Source organism: Heloderma suspectum, chromosome 6 (genome assembly GCF_057233095.1).
Source record: "Heloderma suspectum isolate Gila_16-S chromosome 6, 16-S_ref, whole genome shotgun sequence".
Taxonomy (NCBI): domain Eukaryota; kingdom Metazoa; phylum Chordata; class Lepidosauria; order Squamata; family Helodermatidae; genus Heloderma; species Heloderma suspectum.
This window is the reverse complement of record NC_139463.1, coordinates 89255314-89267729: the sequence shown is the minus strand read 5'-3', so window position 1 is coordinate 89267729 and position 12416 is coordinate 89255314.

Genomic DNA, 12416 nt, shown 5'->3' with positions numbered 1-12416 from the left:
CTTACGTAGCCTATCACAGCTATTTGTGGGAAGGCGAATGGCGGCCGCAGACATGACAGCCATTCTCAGAGCACCGGATGGCTGCAAACAGGTAGGCTCCATTCCGGGCCCATTTCGGGGGGTGGCAGGGGGGGGTTGGTTCATTCCACCACAGATTCTGGGGGGCTGAATGCACTAGAATTCGGCCTACCTGGAATCTGTGATGGAATTCTTTAACATCCCTACTTTCATCTGTCACCTTGGTAAGAATCCACTTTGATCCTCGTATACAAACTCTTGCAATATTTTCTTGAGCCTTTCTGCCAGAATGGTTGCAAATATCTTATAGTCATTGTTTAATAATGAGATTGGTCTATAGTTTTTTGTCGAGGTTAAATCCTGTCCTTCTTTAGGTATTAATGTTATACGTGCTGTTTTCCATGTTTCCGGTATCTCCCCCTTTCCTAATATATTGTTCATCATATTTTTCAATGATTGTAAAATTTCTTCTTCACATTTCTTATAATATAATCCTGATATTCCATCTGGTCCCAGAGTTTTTCCCAATTTATTTATTTTTATTGCTTCCACTATTTCATTTATTGTTATTGGGCCATTCTTCATTTGTTTTTGTTCCTTAGTAATTTTTGATAAGTTTTGTTTATGAATATATTTATCCAGTAATTCTGGGGAGATATCCTGCCCTTTATACAAATTTGAATAGTATTGATAAAAGGCTTTCTGAATTGCTACATTATCGGTTAATTCTAATCCACTTTCACTTATTTTCACAATGTTTTCTTTTTCTTTTTCCTTTTTAAGTTTATAGGCCAAACAACTTCCTGGTTTATTCGCAAATGCAAAATTTCTTTGTTTTAAGTTTTTGTGTGTGTGTTTTTTGCATATCCTGAACTGTTAACATCGACAGTTGTTGTTGGGGTAATTTAATCTGTTGGAGGACACTTGCCTTTCCTGTATCTTTCTTTCGGTGTTCTTCTTTATCCTTTATCTGTTTTAAAATATTTTGTGCCTTCTCTTCTCTTTTCTTTTTCAATTGCGTGTTTTGTTCTATAAAATAACCTCTCATATAGGCTTTACTTGCATCCCATACTGTTCGGTTATTTATTCCCCTGTCCAGATTCAATTTAAAAAATTCTCTCAATTTCTTTTTAGTATCACCTAGTGTTGGCGGAGAATTTCTCCCCGAAACTTCGGGGGGCCGAGCGCCAACGTGTTCGGCCCCCCGAACAAGTTTCGGGGAGAAATTCTCTGCACCCCCCTGCCCCCCACACCCCCCCAGGATGGGACTTACCTTTCCCGAATGTCCCTCCCGGCGGCGGGTCCCGGCGGCGGTTCGTCGGGTCTTCGTCAGGGGCAGTGGCGGCAGCCGATCTTTCGACCGGCTGCTGCCATCGCCATTCCAATAAAACTAAAAAAAAACAACGCCCCCGTGATAGGCTACGTGACGATTAATGTAGCCTATCATGGCTAGATTTGCAAAGTCAGCCATGATAGGCTACGTAAATCATCACGTAGCCTATCACGGGTGACTTAAAAAAAAAAAGCGCGTACTGGTAATGGCGGCCCCCATAGGGAGCCGCCATTCATGTTCCTTATTTGGTCGCTGTAGTCTACGTAAAGATTACGTAGACTACGGCGAAAATAAGGGCAGCACTATTTGCGTTGCCCTTATTTTCAGCGTAGGCTACGTAAAGATTTACTTAGACTACAGCGACCAAATAAGGAACGTGAATGGCGGCTCCCTCTAGGGGCCGCCATTTGCGTACGTGCTTTTTTTTTTTTTTAAGTCACCCGTGATAGGCTACGTAATGATTTTCATAGCCTATCATGGCTGACTTTGCAGATCTAGCCGTGATAGGCTATGTTAATCATCACGTAGCCTATCACGGGGGTGTTTTTTTTAAAAAAATCTTTTTATTTCGTGGCCGGGCGAGGCGAGGAGCCTCCTCCCCGGCATGAATTTTGGCCGGGCGAGGGAGGAAACCTCCCCCCCTGGCCTGAGCTTTGGGGGGAGAGCAGCGAAGCGCCTCCCCCCCACCGCGAAAAGCTGCGAGACCAGGTAAGTGACTTTTGTGCACCCCTAGTATCACCCACAATACTTTTATTTTGAAAGATCATTTCATTCAATCTCCATCTAAAAGTAGTGCTTATTTTCACATATGACATAGATATAGGGTTATGGTCTGAAAATGATCTTGGTAGAACTTGTATTTTGCCAGTATTTGTAGCAAGCTGTTTAGTTGTCAAAATCATATTAATCCTTGAAAAAGATTTATGTCTTTCTGAAAAATATGTATATTCTTTTGAGTTTCCACTTTTATCTCTCCATATCTACTAAAGCCAAATTGTCCATCAATTCAAAAAAACTCTTAGGTAATTTCCCTTGATTACACTTAATTTTTTTCTCTGATATTCTATCAATTTGAGGTGCAATCACCCCATTCCAATCTCCCATTAAACACCAACTGTCAAAAGTTTAGGGATGGCGGAGAATTTCTCCCCGAAACTTTGGGGGGCCGAGCGCCAACGTGTTCGGCCCCCCGAACAAGTTTTGGGGAGAAATCCTCCGCACCCCCCTGCCCCCCGCACCCCACCCCAGGACGGGACTTACCTTCGCCGAATGTCCCTCCCGGCGGCGGGTCCGGCCGGCGGTTCAGCGGGTGTTCGAGTGGGGCGGGAGCGGCAGCTGGTCTTTTGACCAGCTGCTGCCGCCGCCATTCCAATAAAAGAAAAAAAAAACGCCCCCGTGATAGGCTACGTGATGATTAACGTAGCCTATCATGGCTAGATTTGCAAAGTCAGCCATGATAGGCTACGTAAATCGTCATGTAGCCTATTACGGGTGACTTTAAAAAAAAAAGCATGTACGCTATTTGTGTTGCCCTTATTTTTGCCGTACTCTATGTAAACATTTACGTAGACTACAGCGACTAAATAAGGAACGCGAATGGTGGCTCCCTATGGGGGCCGCCATTAGCGTATGTGCTTTTTTTTTTTTTTAAGTCACCCGTGATAGGCTACGTGACGATTAACGTAGCCTATCACGGCTGACTTTGCAGATCTAGCCATGATAGGCTACATTAATCGTCACGTAGCCTATCACGGGGGCGTTTTTTTTAAAAAAAACAACAACAATGGAGTTCGCGGCCAGGCGAGGCGGGAAGCCTCCTCCCTGGCCTGAATTTCGGCCGGGCGAGTGGGGAAGCCTCCTCCCCGGCCTGAATTTCGGCCGGGCGAGGTGGGAAGCCTCCTCCCCGGCCTGAATTTCGGCCAGGGCGAGGTGGGAAGTCTCCCCCCCCAGCCTGAACTTCGCGGGGGGAGCAGCGAAGCACCTCCCCCCACCGTGAACAAGCTTCGACGAAAGGTAAGTGCCTTTCATCCACCCCTACAAAAGTTAGATCCACGATTATGGATCTGAGATCCTCATAAAATTCTGCTTTGTGGCCCTTAGGTGCATAAACGCCTAAAATCAACTTTGATACACCATTCAGTGTAATTTTAACTCTCAAAAATGACCTTGTTCATCTGACAATACCAGTTCCGGTCCCAAATATGGCTTAATATATAAAACAACTCCATCTTTCTTTTTTTTTGGCTTGCAGTTATAAACTCTTCACCTATATTTTATTAATTAAATATTTGGTATCTTCTTTCTTAATATGAGTTTCTTGTAAGCATATTATGTCATGTTTCAATTTTTGTAAATAGTAAAATATTTTCTTTCTCTTATGAAGAGCATTTGCCCCATTAATGTTCCAAGTTAAAATTTGTAATCCATTTTTTAGGAGATATAAAATTAAAGTACATTTTTAATTTCTTCCTGTTGTACCCTGTGTACTGTCCTCTTCTTGTGCTTCAGGTTGTAGATCTGTCCAATCTTTTCCATAAGTTCGAAGGAACTCTCTTGCTTTTTGAACTGAGTTCAACTTAAATCTCTGTTCTCTGTAAGAGAAGACCACACCTTCTGGGAATTCCCATCTAAACAAGATCTTTTTCTATTTCAAGATTGTTGTTAAAAATGCATAATTTCTCCTTTTCCTCAGAAATCTTCCAGGAATTTCTTTTATGATGATAATCTCTTTGCCCACCATCTTTGCACTTGTTTAGTTTTATAGTGTTTCTGAAGAATTGAATCCCTTGTAGTTTTCTTTACAAAATGGACAATAACATAGGGTTGGCAGAGAATTTCTCCCCGAAACTTCAGGGGGCCGAGCACCAACGTGTTCGGCCCCCCGAACAAGTTTTGGGGAGAAATCCTCCGAACCCCCCCCCGCCCCACGAACCCCCCCCGGGACGGGACTTACCTTCACCGAATGTCCCTCCCGGTGGTGGGTCTGGCCGGCGGTTCGGCGGGTGTTCGAGCGGGGCGGGAGCGGCAGCCGGTCTTTTGACTGGCTGCCGCCGCCACCATTGCAATCAAAGAAAAAAAAAACGCCCCCTGATAGGCTACGTGATGATTCACGTAGCCTATCACAGCTAGATTTGCAAAGTCAGTCATGACAGGCTACGTCAATCGTCACGTAGCCTATCACGGGTGACTTTAAAAAAAAAAAAAAGCGCGTATGGATAATGGCGGCCCCCATAGGGAGCCGCCATTCCCGTTCCTTATTTGGTCGCTGTAGTCTACGTAAATGTTTACGTAGACTACGGCGAAAATAAGGGCAACGCTATTTGTGTTGCCCTTATTTTCACCGTAGTCTACGTAAACATTTATGTAGACTACAGCGACTAAATGAGGAACGCGAATGGCGGCTCCCTATGGGGGCCGCCATTAGCGTACGCGCTTTTTTTTTTTTAAAGCCACCCGTGATAGGCTACATGACGATTGATGTAGCCTATCACGGTTGACTTTGCAGATCTAGCCGTGATAGGCTACGTGAATTGTCACGTAGCCTATCAGGGGGTGTTTTTGTTTTTGTTTTAAACGTTCGCGTTTGCGGCCGGGGCGAGGCGGGAAGCCTCCCCCCCCCGGCCTAAACTTCACGGGGGGAGCAGCGAAGCACCTCCCCCCCACCGTAAACGTCCTTCGACGACAGGTAAGGGACTTTCGTCCACCCCTACAATAACATCTCTATGTAGACCTTTTGTTTTTGCATATGTCGAATTCAGTCTATAAGACTGATCTATTTCCATTTCCATGGTTTTCTCTTCTTTACTCAGAAAGGCTGCTATAGTCTTTACCAATTCTGTTCTGAAGTCAGGTTCTTCTAGGGATGGCAAAGAATTCCACCACGGATCACGGTGAGGCTGAATGCCAGTGTATTCGCCCCCCCGAACTCCATGGTGGAATGACCTGCCACCCCCAGCCCCTCCGCGGATCCCCCCCAGGATGAGACTCACCTGGGGCGGATCTTCCGGGTGGCAGCGGCTCCGGCAGAGGCTTTGGTGACAGCGGTGGAGGTGGCGGCCGGTCTTCCGACCAGCTGCCGCCACCGCCATTTCCACTCTGGTAAAAAAAAAAGAAAGAAAGAAAATGAAAGACGTGATAGGCTACGTAAAGATTTACATAGCCTATCATGACTAGGTTAAAAAAAAAAACCCACGACGTGATAGGCTTCGTAAATCTTTACGTAGCCTACCATGGCTGAGTGGGTTAAAAAAGAAACAAACCCACGTACGCAAATGGTGGAGGCTACGGCCACCACCATTTGCGTTCCTTATGTTTGCCCTCTTAATCTACGTAAATATTTACGTAGACTATGATGGCAAAAATCAAAGGGAACGCAAATAGCATAGCGGGTGCTATTTGCGTTCCTTTTTCATTCCCCGTTTTAGCCTACGTAAATATTTACATAGGCTAAAACGGGGAATCAAAAAGGGACGCAAATAGCGCCCGCTATGCTATTTGCATTCCCCTTGATTTTCGCTGTCATAGTCTATGTAAATATTTATGTAGATTAAGAGGGCAAAAATAAGGAATGCAAATGGCAGCAGCCATAGCCGCCGCCATTTGCGTACGCAGGTGTTGTTGTTGTTTTTACCCAGAGCCCGCCGTAGCCGGAAATCCGGCTGTGGACAGCTCTGGCCTGGCCGGGCCTGGCTGGCTGCTCCATGGAGCTGCTGTGGAGCACAGCCAGCCATGGAGGATTCCAGCGGAGAGGAACGAAGCGGGGAGGAACGAGGCGAGGATTCCGGGGGGAGTGACGGAACACCTCCCCACCACCATCAACATAATCCACGAACAGGTAAGTGACTTTCGTACATCCCTAGGTTCTTAATTGCCATAACTTTCCATGACCACTCTAAAACGTAACAAGTGTTCTCTCTCTCTAAGCTCAAACCAAGCTAAGGCATCCTGCTCATGTTCTAACTCCACAATACAATTTCTGCATTATTTTCCAGTAGTTCCACTCTGTTTGTCATTATTTTAAATTCTTCTGTTCTTTGATTTAATGCAACATCTAATTTCTTAAATTTTTGTCTCAATTCTTTCTTTGTTTTTAATCTCCTCCTTTACTTCCAATACTTGCCTTTCCATCCATTTTTCTATACGTTGTTCGAAGGTACCCATCCTCTGTTCTATACGTTGTTCAGAAGTGCTCATCCTTTGTTCTATGCGTAGTTCCAAAGCCTCCATCTTTTTGCTTATAGCATCTATAATATTCTGTGTTTGTTCATCCAAGGCCATCTTTTGTATATCTTGCTTCTGCTCAGGTACCTCTTCCTTGCTTATAGATGTTACTTTCACCGATAATTTCGTAGCTCCCTTCAGAGTCTCTTTTAAAGAGCCTTTCCGGGATTCCGTATTTCTACTTGATTGTTCTGCAGGCATCTCCTAGGTATTCACTCTATTACCAGTTATTCTGATATCCCTTGATGGATTATCCAAATTCATAGTACTCATCCAATTATCTTCTTCATTACTTCTTTTATATCTGTCTGGGTATCCAGTAAGTTGTTGATTCTCCAGTGCCAAAAGTTCCTCTCAGTATCAAAAGGAGAAAAAGAGATAAAAAAAAAAGAACATGAAAAGAAAAAAGATTTTTCATCAACTGCTGGTTTTTTAACATCCAACAGGTGTCAGCAGTACTCCTTCTTTAAACAGTTGAAGTTTTAGGGGTGTACGAAACCCTGCTTACCTGGCTCTGCTGGGCTCTGCAGGTGGGGGGAGGTGCTCCGTGCCTCCCCCCAGAAGCCTGGCCGGCTCCACTCCGTGGCCAAGCCGTGGAGCCGCCGGCCGGCTCCAGCCACCTGCAGCCAGACATCCGGCTGCTGGGCAGCCCTGCAGGGATGCAAATGGCGGCTGTCATAGCTGCCATCATTTGCATCCCTGCAGTGAGCCGTGATAGGCTACGTAAATACTTACGTAGCCTATCACGGCAGGGGAGAAACCCCAGCGTACGCAAATGGTGGTAGCTGACGCCATTTGCATACGCTGGGTTTTTTTTCCCCATGCCGTGATAGGCTATGTAAATACTTACACATCCTATCATGGCATGGGGGAAAAAAACCCCAGCGTACGCAAATGGTAGCTGCCACCATTTGCATACCCTGGGGATTCCTCCCCCCCACCATGATAGGCTGCGTAAATACTTATGTAGCCTATCACGGCCTCTGCAAATGGTGTCCCTGCATTACCCGTGATAGGCTACTTAAGTATTTATGTAGCCTATCACAGCTGAAGAAGGAGGAATCTAATGGTGGCCACAGGATGGCTGCCATTCGCACAGCAGCGCGGATGGGAGCAGGTAAGTGCTCCATTTTGCATGCCTTTTGTGGGGTGGGGGCAGCGGGCACTTCATCCCGTGTGCCTTTCGTGGGTTGGGGAGGCGGGGGCTTCATTCTGCAATGGTTTTCGGGGGGCCGAATGCACTGGCATTCGGCCTCACCGAGATCCGTCACAGAATTCTCTGACATCCCTATGATGTTTTTTCCAACCTGTTCCAGGCTTCCTGCCAAAAATTTATTTGTTTTGGGTTCCTCGCTTTCTCAAGGTCATGTTGGGGAAGCAAGCAGCTGGACAAAAACATAGCTTTCAGCCATATAAATTCAAACATGAAAAATTTCAAACACTGATTTAAGGAAATAGAATGTTAATCAGACTGTAATACTTATTCAAAAATGCAAACAGTCTTAGTACTCTTTCCTTTTTCTTCTTTTGAAAAGATCTCTTGAACTAAATTCAGTTTATAGGAGTCTGCAACTCCTTGATTTTAATTCAGGTTAGATTTATACAACACTTTTTGCTGTGCAAGTGGTGCTTTCCAGTAATTTAAGTTTCCAAATACTAACTAAAATTGGAGGTCGCCCTCCTTATGTTATTGTAATTAATTAAGAGTTTCAGAACAGCATTTCAGTAGGTGTTTATCTCTACCTTAGCTTTGAGCCTCTTTGCATCCTCTGCAAAGACAGCTTTTCTTCTAAGATTTCAACTGGATGGTACTGCAGGCTTCCCCTAAATTTTCCAGGGGAAAAAGAAATGTTCCTCAACCTTTTCACAGCTGTTTGAAGGAAGTGACCCCTGGAGCCCCACAAGTCACTGCCAGGTAGGGATGTACGCAAGTCACTTACCTTTAGCGGATTATGTTGATGGTGGGGGGGAGGCGTTCCGTCCCTCCCCCTGGAATCCTCGACGCTGGGGGGAGGCACTCTGTTCCTCCCCCCCGGAATCCTCCGTGGCAGGCTGTGCTCCGCAGCAGCTCCATGGAGCAGCCGGCCAGACCCAGCCAGGCCAGAGCCGTCCGCAGCCAGATTTCCGGCTGTGGAGGGCTCGGGGGGGGGGGGAACGCATACACAAATGGTGGTGGCCGCCATTTGCATTCCTTATTTTTGCCATCTTAATTAACGTAAATATTTATGTAGACTAAGGTGGCGAAAATAAGGGGAACGCAAATAGCAAAGCGGCCCAAAATAAGGAACACAAATGGCAGCAGCCGTAGCCGCCGCCATTTGCGTATGCTTTTTTTTTTTATCCAGACGTTTTAGGCTATGTAAAAACTTAGTAAAAACTAAGTCTCATCCCAGGGGGGATCTGCAGGAGGGTGGGGGGTGGCAAGCTGTTCCACCACAGATTTCAGGGGGGCGAATGCACTGGCATTCGGCCTCACCGAGATCCGTGGTGGAATTCTCTGCCATCGCTACTGCCAGGACGACATGGCTCCTTGAAAGAAAGAAAAAATCTGGCGGGGGGGGAACTAGAATTGCTCTCTAAATTAGTTAAATCCTGTTTTAAAGGCTTTTAGGTTGGTCTCCAGATCTAATTTATATAACAGGATTGTTTTAAGGATTCCTTGGACAATGTATATGAAGCAGATGCAAACACTGTAAATTACTTTAGAAATGCTAGCTGTTATGTAGATGGTATTAAAGCAGCTGGCACATATGTTCAGAGGACTAAATAGCTACAGTTTCCATATGGCTTTGACTATGTACTCTGTGATAGAAGGAAATGCAGAGTGTTGACAATGTGCATTACAGTCCTGCCTGTCATACAGAACATCCCATAGCAATGTCAGAACTCATTCATTTCAACCATTTCCACCACTGAGATTGCAACTGACCGACTGGTCTGCATGAAAAGCATCCCCAGAGGACTTCCTTGCCAGCTTTGCTGAAGATAGCACACGTTGTGGCTGGGAGACGCAACTTGTGGCCCTCCAGATGATTTGATGTACAACTCCCATCACCTCTCTCCATTGCCTATGCTGGCTAGGGCTGATGGGAAGCCAAGGCTGGACCATCTGGAGAGACCGAGGTTGCCCATCTGTACTCTAGGAGGAACTTACCAACAGAGCAGAGGCTCTGTAAAAGACTTCAACCATCATCCTATTTCATTTTCTATTTGTAACGAACACCTTAAATACATTCCTCTGTTTCATGAGAGTGTCTAATTCTGTGAAGCAACAATTGTTTAGAGTCTTGCATCCAACAGATGTCTGGTGGGTGGAGGAACCTCATTGGCATTTTCTTCCAGAAAATAATGACTGATATGAACATGCTGAAGGGATTTGCTTTGAAAAATAAAACAACCCTAATGTAAATGGAGGAAAGAAATTGTTGGCTGTCCCAAATACTGCAAATATGATGAAAAGTATGGTGAAAGGAAAAGGAACTAAGGATGTATGAAAGTCACTTACCTTTTCGATGGGGTGATTCATGGTGGGGGGGAGGCACTCCGCCCTCCCCCCAAAATCCTAAACTGTCCGGCACCACTGGCCAGGGCCATCCACAGTTGGAGTTCCGGCCGCGGACGGCCTGCTGCGGATGCAAATGGTGGCTGCCATAGCAGCCGCCATTTCTGTCCTACGAAGCTGCCATGATAGGCTGTGTAACTATTTAGGTAGCCTATCTCAGCAATCCAAAAAATCCCAACAGTGTACGCAAATGGTGTCAGCTGAGGCGGCCACCATTTGCGTTCCCTATTTTGAGCCATTTTAGCCTACGTGAATATCTACATAGGCTATTACGGTGAAAAAAAGACAATGCAAATAGCATCGTGGGCGCCATTTCCATTCCTTTCCCCCCCCTCCATTTTAGCCTACGTAAGTATTTACATAGGCTATTACGGCGAATGAAAAGGAACGCAAATAGCGCCCACTACGCTATAAATATAACATAAATATTTACGTAGGCTAAAATGGCTCAAAATAGGAAATGCAAATGGCGGCCACTGCAGCCACCGCCATTTGCATCTGCTGTTTTTTTGGGGGGGGGGCTTGTCATGATAGGCTACGTAAATACATATGTAGCCTATCACGGCCCCCGTGATATTAGCTGTGATAGGCTACGTAAGTATTTATGTATTCCTTAAATACGTATTTATGTATTCCTTCCAGCCATGCCAGAACCGTCCGCGGCCGGATTTCCAGCCATGGAGGGCTCTGGGGAAAAAAAACAACCCGCATACACAAATGGCGGCGGCTACAGCCGCCGCCATTTGTGTTCCTTATTTTTGCCGTCTTAATCTACGTAAAGATTTACATAGACAAAGACAGCCTTTTTTTTTTTTTACCCAGTCGTTTTAGGCTGTGTAAAACTTAAATGTTCCTATGTTAAAACTTAAACGTATGTAAACATTTACGTAGCCTATCATGGTGTTTTTTAAAAATCTAGCTGTGATAGACTACGTAAATCTTTACATAGCCTATCACTTTTTTTTTTTTTTAACTTGGAAATGGCGGCGGCCGGTCGGAAATGGAGCCGCCGTCGCCAGGGACATTCGCACAAGGTAAGTCCCGTCCCGAGGGGGGCGGCGGGGCAGACCATTTCTCCACCAATTTTGGGGGGCCAAATGCACTGGCATATAGCCTCCCCGAGATTCGTGGACAAGTTCTCTGACATCCCTACGGCCAGGGCCGTCCGCAGCCGGAGTTCCGGCCGCTTCCGGGCTGCTGCATCTGCAAATGGCGGCCGTTGTAGCGTATATATAAATACATAAATACTTTATGTATTTATAAATACATAAAGTATTTATGTAGCCTATCACAGCAAAAGGCAGGGACGCAAATGATGTAAATACTTGCGTAGCCTATTACGGCAAACAGCAGGGGTGCAAATGGTGTAGTGGCCACCATTTGTGCCCCTGCTCTTTGCCGTGATAGGCTACATAAGTATTTATGTAGCCTATCACCAACAAAGCCAGGCAGGCAAATGGCAGCCGCTACAATGGCCTCCACTTGCGGCTGCAGCAGCCCAGCAGTGGCTGGTAGACCAGCTGGAGCTGCCACCACCACCACTACTTTCTCCGCCGCCACCGCCACCACCTCCACTGCATCTGCCACCAGGTAAGCTCTGTCCTGGGGGGATTCTGAGGGGTGGCAGTGGGGGGAGGCCATTCCGTCACGGATTCCGGGGGCCGGACACTAAAGAAGTCCTGGAGTCCATGGCGGAATTCTCTGACATCCCTTCCAAGCACTCTGTGGATCTCAAAAACCTAGGGTAAGAAAGGCCCATTATGTTTCCAGGTTACCTGGTGCAGAAAATACATGCCCAGACAACATAAAGGCAGCTGTTTAAAAGATGTTGACCTCACAGATTCTTTACAGCAAAGGAGGATCTCAGGTTTCCCTCCCCCCCTTATGTCACAGGGATTTTCTCTGGTGTGCAAGGGGCCAAAAAAATCAGCTGTGACTTTCTTAGGGAGGATTAAAGTAGGGACAATATTGTTACAGGCAGCATTCAAGGAGAATTAGAGATCTCAGAGAATGTCACGCAATGTAGAATACTGCTGCTACACATAATTGAGAAGAGCAACCAATGGTAGTTTTTCTTTACGAAGTAGGGGTGTATGAGATATTTCTTTCAGTTCTTTTTTTTAAAATACAGAATTTGCCCAGTTTGCATTTTCTGGAGCAAACACATGCTCAGAAACAATCTGTAGAAGTCTGTACGTTTTCATGCTAGAAGAAAAAAAAGGTTCGCAAATTAATATGAACTTAGGTCAGAACGAGCTTTGAGTTGGAATTCAAATAATTTTG